The 13,831-nt window shown below is 45.8% G+C and overlaps 1 protein-coding gene across 3 annotated transcripts in view; it reads left to right on the top strand.

The window, feature by feature from the left end:
- The window catches only part of NSD2 (nuclear receptor binding SET domain protein 2), a 125,115-nt gene that overhangs the window by 14,492 nt on the left and 96,792 nt on the right, over positions 1-13,831 (top strand). Inside the window, exon 1 of one of the 3 annotated variants that reach the window (XM_068276172.1) lies at positions 6,179-6,308. The exons of 1 other annotated variant lie outside the window; for it this stretch is intronic. The gene's annotated coding sequence lies outside the window, so the exon portion shown is untranslated. Of the gene's footprint in view, positions 1-6,178; positions 6,309-13,831 lie in introns of those variants that run through there. One more of the 3 variants, XM_068276155.1, reaches the window with a different exon arrangement.

The following is a 13,831-nucleotide window of genomic DNA, read 5'->3' as shown; positions in this document are numbered from 1 at the left end:
TCCACTGAAGTGTCAGGCTGTTTCTTCCTGCAGAGTGCAGACAGCTCTGCCTGTATGTAATTCCTCAGTATGTAAAAGCCCAGCCAGCTCAGAGGAGGATTTATCCAGCTTGTAAAAGATGAGAGAGAAGAGAGAAGCTGCCCTAATCTAAAAGTTACACAGGCAGTGTGCAGAGAGGGGCCTGGAGGGGGGAGATGCATCACAGAACCACAACACTGAAGAACTTGGCAGCCTTCCAGACACAGGCCTGACAAGTCTGACAAGAGAGAGATAAGTTGATTTATTACAGAGATGGTGATAGTAGAAAGTGCTGCAGTAAGCCAGAGCACATTAGAATAGCTTTTGGAACTTGTAGGATGATAAAAAACAGGATGCAATTTTTGTTACGGAGTCTCTTTAAAACACTCATAATGTGAATTTACACATTGGGAAACATGAACATTACCTTTACCTGGGCTGCACATCAGTTGACCATACAGTTATAGCTCTTCTTGGAAGGATCGGCACCACACAAAAGATCTTTAGATCTTTATTGCATTAAAAGTTGACAAGGCAGCGGCAGCCCGCTGTTTCGGCCTAAAGTGGCCTTCCTCAGGTTGCCATGGTAGTCAAATTGCAGTTTTGACCCTTGTGGTATAGGGGCCAGGATCTTGGCACACACTTTATACTTCGAGCTTGGAGGGTGCTCCTAAGTGTTTGTTTGGACATACAGTTATAGCTGACAGAAACTGATTCAGAGTGAAAGGACCCTTATTGTTGGGTTTACATTGAATCAGTTGCTTTCAGTTATGACACAACTGACAAATAATGAGAAGGAATTTTCCATGTTTCTGTAGGCCCCTTTTACACTTAATCAGCTGCTTTCAGTTATAACTGAAAGAAAACTGATTTTCAAAGTAATGCCCATGTTTTCCTATGGCACAGTTCATACTTAAAGTGAACCTAAAGGCAACAAAAAAAAAAATGAGATTAACTCACCTGGGGCTTCCCTCAGCCCCCTGCAGCCGATCGGTGCCCTCGCAGCTCCAGTCTGATGCTTCAGGACCCGCCGGCGACGACTTCCGGTTTCGCCGTCACCGGCCCACAGGCATGGGAACGCGAGTGATTCTTCGCGTTCCCAGCCTGTATATCGCCCCCTATGCTGCTATTGGGGGGCGATATACAGGCTGGGAACGCGAAGAATCACTCGCGTTCCCATGCCTGTCGGCCGGTGACGGCGAAACCGGAAGTCGTCGCCGGCGGGTCCAGAAGCATCGGAGCGGAGCTGCGAGGGCACCAATCGTCTGCAGGGGGCTGAGGGAAGCCCCAGGTGAGTTAATCTCATTTTTTTTTTTACTTTAGGTTATCTTTAACGCAATTTAATTGAAATCTTCTTACCAATGCAAAGCTATGGAAAAAAAACGCGTACTAACGCACACTAAGGGCCCATTTACACTTAATCAGTTGATGTGTTACCTTAGTACACGTTACACGATTTTCCATAGCAGTGCATTGTGAAAAAGATTGCAGTTAAAACGCGTTAAGTGTGAAAGGTCCAATAGGAAATCATTGGACTTACTTTAAAAATCAGTTTTATTTCAGTTATAACTGAGAGCAACTGATTAAGTGTAAAAGGGGCCTAACACATACCAACTGATTAAAGAGAACCTGTACTGAGTAAAAAAATGTAAAATAAACACATGAGGTAACTTCAAATGAACATTACATAGCCGGTTCAGCACCGCAGTGCCGAAAATCTCATGCATCCGAGCAACGTTCACCTCCCATTCATTCGCCAATAACTTTATTGCTACTTATCACAATTAATTGATCTATATCTTGTTTTTTCCGCCACTAATTAGGCTTTCTTTGGGTAGTACAGTTTGCTAAGAATTATTTTTTTCTAAATCCATTTTAACAGGAAGATTAAGAAAGAAATTAAAAAAAATCATTATTTCTCAGTTTTTGGCCATTATAGTTTGAAAATTAATATACGCAACCGTAATTAAAACTCATGTATTTTATTTGCCTATTTGTCCCGCTTATTACACCGTTTAAACGATGTCCCTATCACAATTTATGGTGCCGATATTTCATTTAGAAATAAAGGTGCATTTTTTCAATTTGCGTCCATCACTATTTATAAGCTTATAATTTTAAATAATATAATAACATACTCTCTTGACGTGCATATTTAAAAAGTTTAGACCCTTGGGTAACTATTTATGTTTTTTTTTGGTTTTTTTTTTATTGTATTTTTTGTTTTTTTAATAAAAAATGTATGTGGGTAATTTTTGGTGTGGGAGGGAAACTGCATATTTTAAATGTAAAATAATATAATTGTTTAATTTAAAATGTATGTGGGTGCAGTTTACTATTTGGCCACAAGATGGCCACAGTGAAAAAAGTCCTGGATGCGAACGATCTCGCATCCAGGAACTTAAAGGGAACCAGAGATGAACGTTTCACACAAAATAAACATATCAGTCGATAGCTTGTAAAGAATAAATGCTCTACCTGATAGTTTTGCTGCTCTGGTGTGCCTTTTTTAGTGTTTTTTATCCATTATTGCTCCTGGAAAAATCAAATATGGCCGCCGGCTCATATCCCTTCTCCTTCCGGGTTATGAGTTATTCTCGATGTGCTGTCTAGGCTATATGAGACTATGCTGCGATCTAGGCTAAATGCAGCCTTTCATCTGTGTGCTTTCATTTTGGTATGATGTACAGCTGCCTGTAGGAAGTGTCTCTCATAGGAATGAAACTGCAGTCATCAGTATCTAGTGCACACAGGGATCATATTGCAGCCACAGAGCTTCTCTCTCAGCAGGAGCAGCCCCTCCCATGTCATCACAGCTCTCAGTATGCAAAGCAGGAAATCTAAGCCAGGAGGTGGCAGGCTTGGGCTTGAAAAGACTCCACAGAAGAGTGACTCAGCTATAATGATTCCAGGTCAAACCTAGACTGAGCCAGTTGGGGATTCTTATCACAGCTGCTAATAGACTAATTAAGCAGATAACAATGAAACTAAAAGCAGGGTAGGCGTTTACTGTCATGTTCCCACTGATAAATGTAATAAAATACATGAGGGTGCTTCCTCTCTGGTTCTTTTTAAAGGACTTACGAGGCCAAATTAGAGAAAAAAGTTAATTACCTGCATAACCTTTTACGGCACGGAGGACGCCGTCCGTGCCCTCCGTGCCCAGGGGTGCAGCTAAGGTTTTTGTGGCCCCAAGCGGACTGTAGGAAGTGGCCCTATCCACACTACGTAGCGTGGATCGGGGAGGTTGGCCCTAGAGCTGCGCAGCCGCTCTCGCGGCTATGCGGACTGCGCAGACGCGCCCAGAGCAAGCGGCCATTTTAGGAGAGGCAGGGGAGCCCGACCCGGGCCGTGGGGTCGGGAGCCGGACCGGGGGGCTAACGAGCGGGGGGACCCGGCGGATCGGCACAGAGGGCGCGGACGGCGTCCTCCGTGCCGTAAAAGATTATGCAGGTAATTAACTTTTTTCCCTAATTTGGCCTCGTAAGTCCTTTAAAAGCAGAGAAGTTTCCTGGGGGCAGAAATACCGCGCTCTCTGGATAGATCAGGATTTCTGCGGGGAAGTTAGATCGGTGAATGAGAATTATATTCCCATTCACTGATCGGGGGCTAGCGGCGGGAGCGCGCGCACCATGCGGCGGGAGCAGCAGTGCCTATCTGGGCGAGGAAGCCCGTCCAGATAGGCCGAACTGGATAGTTACCTTGCCATCAGTTCCTCTCAGAAGCTCACCATTTTCTTCTGACAATAATCCCTTCCAGTTCTGACAATATTTTGTCAGATCTGAAATAATATCAGTTGCTGTCAGTAAAATATCAGTTGCCGTCAGTTATAGCTGAGAGGAAAACTGATGTACCAGGTAATGTCCATGTTTCCCTATGGCTCAAGTGGGCGATGTTACAGTTTAACTGTGTGCTGATCAGAAAGCTGTTATGGGTAATGGCCATTTTCAAAATGGAGGACGGAAAATTCCCTTGATCACAGTGAACAAACAGGACGCGGGACAGGAGAAAGACAATGAGGAGTAGACTACATGGAAGGTAAGTATGACTTGTGTATGCTTATTTTAAATTTTAATTTTCAGTTCAGGTTTTCTTTAAGTGTAAACGGGGCCTTAGGTCCCGTTTACACCTAATCAGTTGCTCTCAGTTATAACTGAAAGGTCAACTGATTTTCAAAGTAAGTCCCATGTTTTCCTATTGGCACCTTTAGTGAAAATAATGTAATAAAAAAAAGTGCTTCATTTTTACAATAATTATGTATAAATTATTTAGTCAATGTTTGCCCATTGTAAAATGTTTTAAATCCCTGATTTACATTCTGACATTTATTGCATGGTGACATTTTTACTGTTGGCAGGGGATGTAGCGGCTGCATGCTTTTTTGGCAGTTGGAAACAGCTATTTCCCACAATGCAATAAGGTTCACAGACAGGAAACTGCCATGAGTACCATGGTCCTCAGGTGGGACGGGTTTCACCGCAATATCAGCCATACAGCGCCCCCTGATGGTCTGTTTGTGAAAAGGAATAGATTTCTCATGTAAAAGGGGGTATCAGCTACTGACTGGGTTAAAGTTCAATTCTTGGTCGGAGTTTCTCTTTAACGCGTTTTACTGAAATCTTTTTCACAATGCACTGCTATGGAGAAGAAAGAAAAAACGCGTACCAACTGATGAAGTGTAAACGGGGCCTATGGGTCACTTTACAGATTTAGGGCCCGTTCACACTGCACGCGTTTCCAGCCGCGTTTTGGAAACGCGTGCAGGAGGCAGACACACATGACATCAGACAGTGCATAGAGTGCACTGTCTGATGTTCACACTGCATGCGTTCCGGACCTGTGCGGTCTGGAACGCATGCTGCACGCAGATTTTGTAAAAACGTGCGGCTGTCCCATTCACTTTTCAGTGATGGGATCAGCCACGCAACGCACACAAACGTGGATGGCGTGCGTTCGTACGCGTTGCGTTCCGCACGCATGGCCATCCGAATTTGTGATCTGAACGGGCCCTTATGCTTTATAGCATAGATGTAACCTGAGCCATAGGGAAATCAGTTGTCCATTGTGTTCCAGCAGGTAGCAACTGATTCACTGTAAACCCAGCCTAATGCTGGGAATACACGGTTCGTTTCTGCCGTGTGTTTCTCCTCTTGATCGTTTTTGCCGCTTGATTCTGCAGTCGATTCTCTTATCGGACATGTCGGAAATTATCTATCGAACCATCTAATCAGCTAAAAAACTAACCGTGTATTCCCAGCATAACCCAGTTGCTGTCAGTTAGAACTGAATAGAAAACGGATGTACAGCCTGGGTGATGTCCGAAACGCAATTGCACAAAGCATGACGATTGCAATAGCATGCCGCCCAAATTGCATGCCATTGCGATTCTGGACGGCATGCATCGCAGCACACATCGGAATCCCTATAGTCCTGCATGTCACGGCTTTAGCAATTCAGCTGCGGCTTCGCAGCATTACAACTGGAACTGGGTATCATGAAAATGCATAGAGCTAGAGTTTTATACTAAATTTTCACCGCTGGTTTGCTATCCCACTTGCGTATGCGACCGATTTGGGAGCGAACGCCTAATCAAATGATAACTTGATTATTTAGAATATCGGTTAATCCATAGCATTCCAAATCTGCTTATCCCTGTGCAAAGATCCAGTGCAGCCACCACCAATTCTTGTTCCAGTAGATCAACAATACTCAGGAAATGATTTGCTCATCTCTTTATCCACTAATTAGGGAACCAGCCATTTTGTGAGCAGATTCAGAGCTGAAAATGCAGAAAATGAATTCCTGAATAACAAGGAACGTCACTGCGCCATTCTGCAGGCACAGTCTGCCCGCGCATTAGATGTCGCCAGGTGACAGGTACTCTTCCAGTGATAAGACTGATGAACGAACATATGCTGCTCTGAGAAATCAGTGGGCCGTTCCCCGCCTTATAAGACTTGAAAAAAAAAGGAGCACCGCAGCGCCACCAAATGGCCGTCCCCGGCGTCCCCTTCTCCCCTCAATCCTACTACGTCAGCTGCCAAACGTTACCATTTGAATTGCACCGGCCGCGCGGCGGTCTCTCGCCCCAGCAGCCAATCAGCGGGTCGGGATTTTCCCGCGGGCAGCCGAGGAGAGTGGGCGTGCCCGCTAAAACCTCCGTGGGGCGTGCCGAGCCGGGAGGAGGGGAGGGGCTTAAGGCGCCGTGTGCCTGTCGTCTCTCCATTGATTGCCAGCCAGCAGCAGCAGCCGCTCTCCCCGCCGCGCGCACATAAGGATGCGACAAACAGGTCAATTCTCGCTTGTTTTCCCGCCATTGGCGTTGCCCGGGCCCCGTGCGCGTGTGTGCGCGGGGCTTCCGGCCTGGGGAAGCTCCCCGGCGGCGGATTCGTATGCCGGGAGGGGGGAGGAAGAGGGGGGAATGTGGGCGGCTGGGCCTGAAACTTGGCGGGAGCGCCTGTGGCCGGCTATTCCCAGTGTGAAATCGGGGCCCTCCGGGCCACTATATTTGTGGTTCCTAATTCCCCCGCTGTAGCTAAATATATGTGATGATGGCAATGCCTGCCTATGGGGTGGGCTAAGGGGAAATGTGCAGAACAATAATAATAATGATGATGCAGTAGAGCATAGAGAACATCATATGGGGGCAGCTACTGTTATTTTACATACTTTGTATACATTATTGATTGATCCATTTTTGTTTTGTTTATCTCTGTAAAATGTTTGTTGTTCTGTTTATTCTGCTCAAATCCTTAGGTAGCTTCATCTGTTAACCTGTAAATGTATTTGGCAATAGTTGTATCTATTTCTTCCAAGATTATGGACATTATTTTTAGAGTGAAGTAAATGGTTTATGGGATAAAACTTGTTTGCCCTCCAAGGACTGGTTTTAGTGAAGGCTGAAAACGAACTCTGGATGTGGCTACTGAGATTGTTGTTACGGTAGAGTCCCAGTTATCTAACCAGAAGTCTCAACCAACCAGAACAAATTGCCAGTAGGACTTTCAGTGGCGAAGGCCAACGTCTATGCTTTTGAATTGGCTAGTTCACATGTATGCGTATAAGATGCATACATTTCTTATCCGCATTGCTGCATGCAGTTCTGTGCGTCACGCATAGAAACGGACGCAATGAAAGTCTATGGACGCGTATCAAAAACGCGTACTATTGTGTTTTTAGCGTACGTTTCCCTCTGCGGTTCCCATAATTTTTTTTTCCCCTGGGTCACGTGTGTGTGTGTGTGCAAAACGCAATAGAATGCAAGAAAAACGCATGCGTTTTTGAACTTGTGTTTCTTTGATTTTATACGCGTTCTTCATACGCTGACAGTGCAGAAAAAAATCTGCATGGCAATCACATACAATGTAATTAATAGGAAAAACTCATGCATTTTTGCCATGCGTTTTCGCATAAAAAAAAATGTAAAGCGCACAACAGCATTGACATGGTTACAAACGTTTGGCTACAAACCGCATGCAAAATTGCATAGAAAAACGCATCCGCATGCTAAAACACATTATCGCACATGCATTTTCCGCACTGGAATCGCACCGCACCAATGGAAATGTACCCTTAGGGCCCTTTTCCACTAGCAATCACAAACGCCAGCGATTGCGATTTTTCATTAATTCTGTTATGCGATTGCGATTTTCATTTGCATTGCATTATCATTGTAAAAATCGCCCCAGCAAGCGATTGCGATTAGCGATTTCCAAATCGAATCACTGTAGTGGAAAATACTTCTCGTGATTTCTATGATAAAGTAACAACCCTAGCGATTTAAAAATCACTAGCTATTTGCGATTTTGCGATTCAGCAATCACAATTGCTCTAGTGGAAAAGGGCCCTTAGGCTTTTTGTAGGCTCTGTATCAGAGACAGGATGACTTGATTCTTACCCGGGGCTTCCTCCAGCCCCATAAGCACATCTGAGTCCCTCACTGTCCTCCCGCGGTGATCCCATCTCTGGTTTCCTTTGACCACTAGGGTATTTTTGCTCCCCAAAGGTTAATATGCCTTCTAATTACTGTGGTAATATTTAATACAGAGTTCATGGTATGTATATAGAGTGGGGTATAGTACTGTATTAGCTAGGCCTTTTAACATTGACTCTCAACAACCAGAAAACACAATTATCTGGCATCAGCCAATCGCTGGTACCGGATAACCAAGACTCTACGTAGTAGTTTTTATGTAGCAACAACGTCTTCCGCAGCGCCGTCTAGAGTATATAGCCTTGTCCCTCAAAGGAGCTCACAATCTAATCCTTACTGTAGTCATGCCCATTGTAGTCTAGGGTCTTTTTTTTTTTTTTTTTAGGGGGAAGCAGTCTAACTAATTGGTGGGTGAGGGAGGGTTAACTTACCCAGGCTGCCGTCTTCTTTAATCCACCTCCAATTGCGTCCTACGTCACGTGACTACCACGTTTCCTTTCAACCTGGAAGGAGGAAGCATAGTAGTTGTGGGGCGCAATTGGGCGTGGATTAAAGATGGCAGCCTGGGTAAGTTAACCCTCCCTCACCCGCCGAATCAGGTGCACTAATACATTTCTTGCTGACTGCTCCTCGCCGACTGGCAAGGACGTGGCAGCAGCTCCAGGACCGCTCCACGCCAATTGGCGTGAACGGCCTTCTATGGGACTAGGAGATTGCATGCGGTGAAATCGTTGTCTAATTACCCCATACAGCGCTGCAATCTAAGGCAGCGTTGTACTGGGGACAGCATAGGCTGGGGAGTGATTGGCTGTCATAGGCTGAAGCAATACTATTTTTAAAAAGATAAACTGGGGAGCGATCAGACCGCTCCAACAGAGGACTCTGTTGGTGGGGAGAAAAGGGGGGGGGGATAACTTGTGTGCTGAGTTGTGACCCTGCAGCGAGGCCTTAAAGCTGCAGTGGCCATTTTAGTAAAAAAAATGTCCTGGTCACTAGGGGGGCTTAACACCGCGGTCCTCAAGCGGTTAACGTTTGGATTCCAAATGATTTTTAGTCAAAATCAATTCGGAATCCATATGAAGCGCATCGCTGGATGTGGGAAGAAAAAGGAGTGCCAGGAGGAAACCCACGGGGACCCAATGGTGCTAGGCGACAGTGCTATCCACTATGCAATTATGCTGCAGTCTCAGAAAATAATTTTACAGCCTGAATGAGTAAATGGTCAGATTATTCTAACCGCCGTACTTTGCTAAGTTCAGTTAGCCACAGCTGATTTTGGTACTTCTAGGGCAAAAATATATTTGGCACATTGATGTTTAGAATACTTCTATACACCTCCCTTTTCTCCCCAAAACTGCTGTTTTGGGAGAATTTCAATATACTGTGTGTGTGTGTGTGGGGGGGATACAATTATTGGAATTTTCAGGGTGCTGAAGTAAAAATTGTGCATGGTGCTTGCAGCTCTTTAGTGTATTTGAGGTGATAGACGCTAAGGGCTGATTCACATTGTAAGTGCTTTTGCTCAGTTTGACAAAATCGAAAACTTGCTGCCTGTACTATTTTTAGAGCAGTTTTTTTAGGAATGTGCAAAACGCGCTTTGTTTTAAAAATTGCTAAGCACTTAATGATTGCATATTGCAGTGTGAACTAGGCCTTACTATTTTGGATGCATGGTCCCTGTATTTTTTTTTTTATTTTTTGATCCATGTCTATTTCCGTGATGCAGAAAAGCTCTAGAACTTAAAGACCCTGAACAGGACCATAAAATGGGCAAATTAAATTACCTAGGGCTACTTCCAGCCGCACTTATTCAGTGAGGTCCTCCAGGCTTCCTCCCCACTGCTCCCGGTGCCTATGTTAGACCAGTGACTTCAGCCGAAGACATGCACTACTCATGTGTGGCTCCTGTGCACACCTGATGCTATTATCGTTGTGTGCAAGCGTAGTTCTTTCTTTCCAGATCCACACATGCACAGAATGCCAAAGACGAGTATTTCCCTAGTCTTATACATACCTGGGGCTTCCTCCAGCCCTATCGGCACAGATCACTCAGACACCGCCGTCCTCAGTCTTTTCCCTCTTCGGTAACTGGCCCCGTGGTCGGCCAAAGTTACTGGACCCGTTACCGAAAATGAAGACTGAGGACTGCAGATTGGGAGTGATTCTTGCCAATGTGGCTGGAGGAATGTATACAACGGGGCAAATTCTCTCCTCTGGTTTACTTTAAGCCCCAGGTAAGTTCATTTACCCAGTTTATGGTCCTGCCCCCCCCCCCCTCTCGGCAGTTATAAAAATCTTGATACTGTTCACTTTATTAGTAGCTTGTCTGCTGTATTATTAGAGGCTGGGGATGTGGAGAAGTGTACATGTAAATGTTAGTTCTAGTCTGCTTGAGGTGATCCATTGGAGAAACCTCATTGAGGACAGTTCTCAAGTCCTAGCACCCTCTGCAACTTGAAGCATTAGAATTGCCTTAATAGTGTGGGTGTAGTTATTATTGCATCCTATCTGAAACCTAAAATTGGGTGCTGTCAACTCTTAAAAGTCGAATGTCCCTATGGGGTTTCCTACTGGGTCACCTCTAGTAGACAAGTGACATAATGGTGTGAAAGGCCTCTTGGCCGGGTCACACTAAGATTCAACCAGTCTGTTTTCTGTTATTTAAATATCAAGGTCATAGACTGAAAAAAACCTTTGCTGTCCAACTCTACTACAGTTGGCGGATGAAGGGCAGAATCTGTCCTGCTTGCCCATAAATCAGGGCTGTGGAGTCGGTCCAAAAATCCTCCGACTCCTCAGTTTAGGATTTCACCGACTCCTTGACTCCGACTCCTCTAATTTGCATATTACAGTTTTGTTGATTAAAAGTATGTAACATGAAATTCGTCTCTTCACTGCCAACGCTTAGGAATTTTACCAGACAACTGAAGTGAGGATATGTAGAGTACTATATGTATTCTTATATCACCAGGCGCTGATGGGTTCCTATCTAAATAAGCAGCGTTGTAAGACAAGGGATCCCTTAAAACCCAGAAGTATATTGCAATATCAAATTCAGTCTAACACGCGCTGAAAATTATAAACAGTTTTATTCAGTATTGATTCATTCAATAAAACTCAACTCACGCCTCATCCTATTCATTCCATACCATGCAACCTAGCAGAAGGGCCCTTCTATATATACTTCTCTCTAAATGTGCACATAAAAAATTAAAAAATTAAAAATTCAATTAAAGATTAAAAAGATAAAGGTCAAAATCAACATGATAAAAGTATTAAATATGAAGTTCACAGATGGGTAAAGATGCTCTTGATTAAACTTATATTATGCAGGAGAAAATATAGCGTCTGTGAATGTCCATAAAGTGCAATCCTTATACATTCAAAGTTCCAACTTACGATACCACAGAGCCTCTGTTCTCAGTGTGATCTCTCATTAAACACTGTTGTTGATCTCCCCAGAGCTTCTTGGTAGTCTGGTTTATTGCCCCAAGATCCGGCGTGTTTCCACGATAATGGCAGCCCTCAGTTTATGCGTCTTGCCAGGCGGAATAACCGCCGAAGATACGGGCCTCCTTGTAACAATTACTCCGTGCGTTACTAGCATCCGGGTGCGGCCTGCGTCACTTCCCGTTGTTAAACACCGAGGTCCGCTCGCCACACTTCTGCTTAGTCAGCTGTAGTCCACGCAGTAGTTATGGGTGACGTCACCACTCAGGTCTCTTGGATCTCTGCGTACAGACGGCCGTTGCGCGCTCCGCGGCTCGTCTCTTGTCCAAGGCCGATAAGCTTGTTACAATTCTAATAAATAGATCAAAACCTCTACGCGTTTCTGCCAATCAGCGTTGGCCTTCTTCAGGAGGGTTTTCTTGACAATCTGAGGCTGCCATCTCTCACATCGCTTTTATATGTCCAACATGGTCACCTCCTCTCAAATTAATGGGGTCAAAGGTCAAAGTTCCAATAGCGTTATTATACTGAACAGCAGATGTTCATCCATGTATTCTAAAGTGGAACATGGAATAAACATGAATTTACGCATTAAACCAGTAATGCGTAAAAATGTATGTGTTAATGTTCCTGCACTAGCGGGAATGCGTAAAAATGTACGCAATGCGTCCCGCCGACCTCCGAGGTCAGAAAGCTGCCAGCGGGGGACTGGAGCAGCAGTGAGAGACTACGAGGGCACAGGATGGCTGCATGGGGCTGGCAGAAGCCCCAGGTAAGTGAAACACATTTTTTTATTTTGTTTGAACCTTCCCTTTAAAACTCCGGCCCTTCCTTAGCAAAACCGTTTTATGGCATTTTCTCTAAAGTTTTCGGAAGCTCTGTATCCCCTTTGTCCCGTGCCCAGCTCAGTAGCTGTGGCCTAATGTGTGTGGCTGCTGAGTTTGGGCTGAGCCGTGGCACCACAGGCGGGTGTGGTCACAGGGGTTCGGAACACTCTGGAATAAAGTACCCCAGAGATCTTGCGGGGGTGGAGTTTCAAGAGGAAAGATTTGTGGAAGAGTGGGTAATTTTCTGCCCCTGTCAACCGCTGACTGTAGAGTAGGAATAGATGTCTACATTAAGGTTCAGAGTTAAAGGGATACTGTAGGTAGGTCGGGGGAAAATGAGTTGAAGTTACCCGGGGCTTCTAATGGTCCCCCGCAGGCATCCTGTGCCCGTGCAGCCACTCACCGATGCTCCGGCTCGCCTCCAGTTCACTTCTGGAATTTCAGACTTTAAAGTCTGAAAACCACTGCGCCTGCGTTGCCGTGTATTTTCTTCCCCTGATGTCACCAGGAGCACATGGCGCAGGCACAGACCATACTGGGCCTGTGCAGTACGCTCCTGGTGCCATCAGCGGGAGTGAGGTCACGGCAACGCAGGCGCAGTGGTTTTCAGACTTTAAAGTCTGAAATTCCAGAAGTGAACTGGAGGCGGGCCGGAGCATCGATGAGTGGCTGCACGGGCACAGGATGCCTGCGGGGGACCATTAGAAGTCCCGGGTAACTTCAACTCATTTTCCCCCGACCTACCTACAGTATCCAGGAGTGGGGCGGAGCATTTGGGAGTGGCTGCGCAGGCACAGGATGTCTGTGAGGAACCATTAGAAGCCCCAGGTAACTTAAACTCATTTTCCCCCGACCCCCCCCCCCCCCCCCCCCCCCCCCCCTACAGTATCCCTTTAAGGAATGTTACATCCTTGGTCCTCTGAAATGGACCCATGCTTTCCTAAGGCCTTCAGGTTTTTTTTTTTTTTTTTTTTTTTGGAGCTGGGTACATGACTGTATGTTGCGATATCTTGAGACGTTCTCTGCACAAAATGTTGCAGATGCATTGCCGTAATGGAGAATTTGGCATGCTTTTATTTAGCCCTGCAGACAGTGTGAGCACATCCATTGGACCACCCGCGTGTGTACAGCACATTGTGTATGCTATCCTGGTGTGGTATATTTGCATGACTGTTATGTCACATACACACGGGCTACAACTGTCGCCGCAACCACGTGGCACATGCGTGTTGCGGCGACAGGTCGCCCGTGTGTATGACGCGCACGCCCCGAACCGTCGGAACTGTCGCCAGGCGATTGGCGCGGTCAATCGCCTGCTACAGCTGTCGCCGCAACTGTCGCTAGTCTGCCGTGTGTATGCGTACTAGCGACAGCAACCCACAGAGTGAACGGAGCTTCCGGCGGGGTGGAAGAACCTTCGGCGACCGCTTCCGCCGCATCTCTATCCCTCTGTGCGCCGTGTGTACGGCTGCAGCACAGAGGGACCTGGCGACGAACTGTCGCTGCTTTTTTTAATTGCAACTGGCAACATTTGTGCCTCGTGAGTACGAGGCTTTAGTGTTTGTATTCCGGGCAAATGACTCAAGAATTTTCCTTAACCTGG

Source organism: Hyperolius riggenbachi, chromosome 1 (assembly GCF_040937935.1).
Source record: "Hyperolius riggenbachi isolate aHypRig1 chromosome 1, aHypRig1.pri, whole genome shotgun sequence".
Taxonomy (NCBI): domain Eukaryota; kingdom Metazoa; phylum Chordata; class Amphibia; order Anura; family Hyperoliidae; genus Hyperolius; species Hyperolius riggenbachi.
Note: the sequence above shows the minus strand (reverse complement) of the source record. Positions and strands in the feature narration are given on the sequence as shown.